This window comes from Echinops telfairi, unplaced genomic scaffold, assembly GCF_000313985.2.
Source record: "Echinops telfairi isolate 266 unplaced genomic scaffold, ASM31398v2 ScPeMD7_3533;HRSCAF=4204_1, whole genome shotgun sequence".
Taxonomy (NCBI): Eukaryota; Metazoa; Chordata; class Mammalia; order Afrosoricida; family Tenrecidae; genus Echinops; species Echinops telfairi.
Window position 1 is genome coordinate 27193330 of NW_022107432.1, and position 3955 is coordinate 27197284.

Consider the following 3955-nt stretch of genomic DNA (forward strand, 5'->3'; position numbering starts at 1 on the left):
ATGGCTCTCAGGTTTTCTTCAGCTTCTCTGATTGTCTTATTTGACTGCCTTTCCTATCTGTTGAAGTCTGCCTGGTTATCCTCTAGGTAGGTCACTGGTGCGATTCTCTGCCTCTTCAAGTCTGTTGGCAAAGTCTGTTAATTTGCTACTGGATTTTGTTATTTCATCCCTAAATCTTGTATTTCCCTTTGGTGTGTTGCCTTTATCTCTGCTATAATTTCATCCTTTATCTGTATTGCTTCCCTCATATCCTGTATGACTCCAAGCAGCATTATGAAGACTTTTTTCTGTGGCAGGTCTTCTATGGACGTCATTAGGTTCATGACTTCTTCCAGCATTGTCTTCTGTTTCTCCTGCTTTTTCATTGAGGATGTTGAGGCTCATTGCTGTTTACAGGTTTTTTTAGAGGACCACGGCACCATCTTCCGGAGTCTAAGAGCGCTGGGCTCTGTCTTGGGGGACTCATTTGAGTGCTTCTTCAAACTACCTGCAGTTAGCTACACTGGAGTGTCAGGCTACTGATGTATATTCCTGTGGTTTCACTCTTACCCTAGCCAACCAGTATTCCATTATTTGGCATGTGAGTTGGATAGTCCTCTAATGGGACGCTGGTCAGGTGGTTGTGGGCCCATGAGGATGGCGTTTCACTAGCTGATCTCCCAGGAAGGCAAATTGGTGTGTCCCATGGGGCTTGGAGCACCTCGAGTGACGTGTGGTGTTTCCCTCTGCAGCTGGAATGCCTCGGAGGGTGTGTGGGTATACCCTGTTGGTGTAGAGCACTGTGGATGGCAGGCAGAATTATCCTAGTCACCGTGAAGTTTGGGTGGATGTTCCTGTAGCAGCCTGGAAACCACAAACGACAGACAGGAGTTCCCCCCAGTCACTTGTATGGCCTTGGGGTGTAGGTGGGAGTTCCCCTAGCTGTTTGAAGTGGAGATCCCCCAGCCATTTGGGGCGCAGCAGAGGGCGGTCATTATTTCCCCAGCTGCATACAAAGCCAACGAGTGTGGGTGGGAGCTTCCCCAACTAGGCAGTCAGAGTTGCCTTAGGCAGAGGGGAGTGGCCAGGATGCCGGTAGTGGTTGGTGAAGGGAAAGAGAGGAAGAAGAGAAGAAAAAGAGAGAAAGGAGAAAACAAAGACAGGATCAAAAATAAAAAGCAAACACACACACACACACACACACAGCAAAAGAACCACAAAGAGTCAAAAAAATAGAACAACAAAAGAGAAAAATGGAATCTTCTGGGACTGTGGTGGGAAAGAGAGAAGAGACAAGAAGAGGATAAAAGGAGAAGAAAAGACAGAAATAAATAGATAGCTGAGCCGTGTGCCATGCCATGTGTAGCACTGCCTTGTATCATGTGCAGCACTGCCACGGGGGGGCTGACTGGAGCTCTCCCCACTGGGTGGGCAGAATTGCCCTAGGCAGAGTTTAGGGGAGTAGAAGACAGCAGTGACATGTGGAAGGAAAGTGAGGGAGAGGAGAAACAGAAAGAAGGGAGAAAAGAGTGAGAAGAAAGAAAGGAAAGAGAAAGAAGGGAAAAAACACAACTGTGCTCACTGAGATAGACTGTGATGGGAAGGAGAGAAGGAAAAAATAAAGAGCAAAGAAATAGCTGGTCGTTGATCACCTGAACAGTGGGGGGAGGGGTTTAAACCCTGCCCCAAGGTGGCAGGTTGGTGTGCCCTTTTGGTGTAGGGTCCCACCAGTGCTGGGCGGAATTGCCCTAGTCAGCAGGATCACCACAGAGGCCAGACAGAGGTTTCCTCTGCAGTGTGGAGTGCTGTAAAGGGCTGTCACCGCTGCCTTGTATGGTGTGCCCTGCTCCCACAGAGGGCAGGCATGAGTTCCCTGCCGTTTGCTCCTCCCCTAGGCAGAGGGCTGTGGCCCAGAAGCCAGCAGTGGAGTGTGAAAGAAAAGAGAGGGAAAGAAGAGGGAAAAGAAAGGAAAGAAGAAAAATAAAGAAAAAGAAAAAAAAACAACTGGGCCTGCTGAGACCGACTGAGGTGGGAAAGATAGAAGGGAGAGAGAAGAAAAAGAATAGTAAGTAAGGAGATGGCTGAGGCCTGATCACCTGACCATGGGGCTGGAAGAGTTCAAACCCTACCTCAAGGTAGCAGGGTGGTGTGCCCACTTGGTGTAGGGTCCCACAGATGCTGGGTAGAATTACCCTTGTAGGCCAGATCACAGTGGAGGCCAGGCAGCGGTTCCTGCAGTGGTGTTGAGCACTGGAGATTACTGGCATAGCTGCCTTGTGCTGTATGCAGCACTGCAGCAGTGAAATAGTGTATGTTTTGATGTATCTGTTCGCAACAACAAAATTAAATTTTTAAAATGAGAATGAAATATAACTGCACTTCTGTTACTATTATCATTTATTGTTTCTTAAATTTATAAAACTATATTGGCTTTGAAAAGATAAAATGTTAATCATAATCTAGCAATTATATTATTTCTTCTTGTTTATAAAAAAACAATCCATTTATAAGAAATAATAAAGCTTATAAGAAATAAAAATAAAATAAAGTTTTTAAGAAATCACTGTTTACAGTAAATATTTGGGAAATGATTAGGGGTGGAGCATCACAATCATTAATACTACATCTTAGTCTTACAGTTAATAGGGATGCACTTATAATTCAAATTACGGATAATATATATATATATATAAAACACCTTTTTATTAACATATACACATATATAAGGCACAGAAAAAACTGTCACTGTGTTACAGTTGGAATACTTTACTTATATTTCAAAGTGAATATTCAGATATTGATAATAGTTAGCATTGCTGGGTTGGGTTCATCCCAATTATATAACTACATTGTCTCTGATTTCTCACACATTCAGGGATTCCAGAAATATTACATTAGGTACTCTGCTACTTGACTTTCGAAGACAAAGCTGAACTTCAGGGTATTCCTAAAGCATATGTAGGTGTTCTGTCTGGAAAATGCATTATTGTCTATAGGTCACAATCAAAAAGTTTAAGAGATGTAAACCAAAAGTCCAATCGCATAATATCTGACAACATCAATAATGGCACTGATTCAAAAACAGGACAACAAAAACAAGTGAGATTGTGGAGAGATTAGAACTCTCCTACACGGCTGGGAGAATTGTAAAATGGTGTAACCACAATGGAAAATGGGATGGCACTTCTTCAGAAGGCTAGAAATAGAAATGCAGTGTGATCCAGAATTCCCACCTCTATATATATTCTAGAGCAGCGGTTCTCAAACTTCCTAATGCCCACAACTCTTTAATACAGTTCCTCATGTTGTGGTGACCCCCAACCATAAAATTATTTTCGTTGCTACTCCATAACTCTAATTTTGCCACTATTATGAATCAGGCGACCCCTGTGAAAGGGTCGTTTGACCCCCAAAGGGGTCGAGACCCACAGGTTGAGAACTGCTGCCCTAGAGAAAGAATAGCCCTTACCTGAATGCACACCCCATGCAGCATTCTTCACAATGGCGGAGCAATGGTGAAAGGTGGGTGTAACCCCCTTTAGCCCTTTAAACAGCCCTGGCCTTCCCTGGGGTGTGAGTTACATCACCTTTTATACTATAAGAGATATGAACAGAGAGAGAGTATCTAGCAGAGACAGAGGTGTCCTACTTCCACCAAAAGAAGAGCCAGAAGCAGAACATATCATTTGGACCCAAGTCACTAGTAAATGATACCAAAATCCAGTGCTTTGTAGCAGGGCTTTGAACCAGTGCAGTCCTGTTGGGCCCCCAACTGAGACTTTGCCTTTCCACTCCTGGAGAGACTGAATCAGAATCTACATTTTAACAACACCACCTCCAGGGAATTCTAAGAGATCATCTGTAAACATAAGAATCACCTGGGCATCTTGTTGAACCATGGAGTGTGAATTCGTTGTCTCTCTGAGATGGAAAGGCAAATCCTCAGCAGAGGGTAGAACCAGAATGAACCAGTTGG

At 44.0% G+C, this 3955-nt stretch overlaps 1 protein-coding gene across 1 annotated transcript in view; it reads left to right on the forward strand.

Annotated features, from left to right (window-relative positions):
- Nucleotides 1-3955, forward strand: part of KIF6 (kinesin family member 6) — a 501761-nt gene that overhangs the window by 303901 nt on the left and 193905 nt on the right. The window lies entirely within an intron of this gene.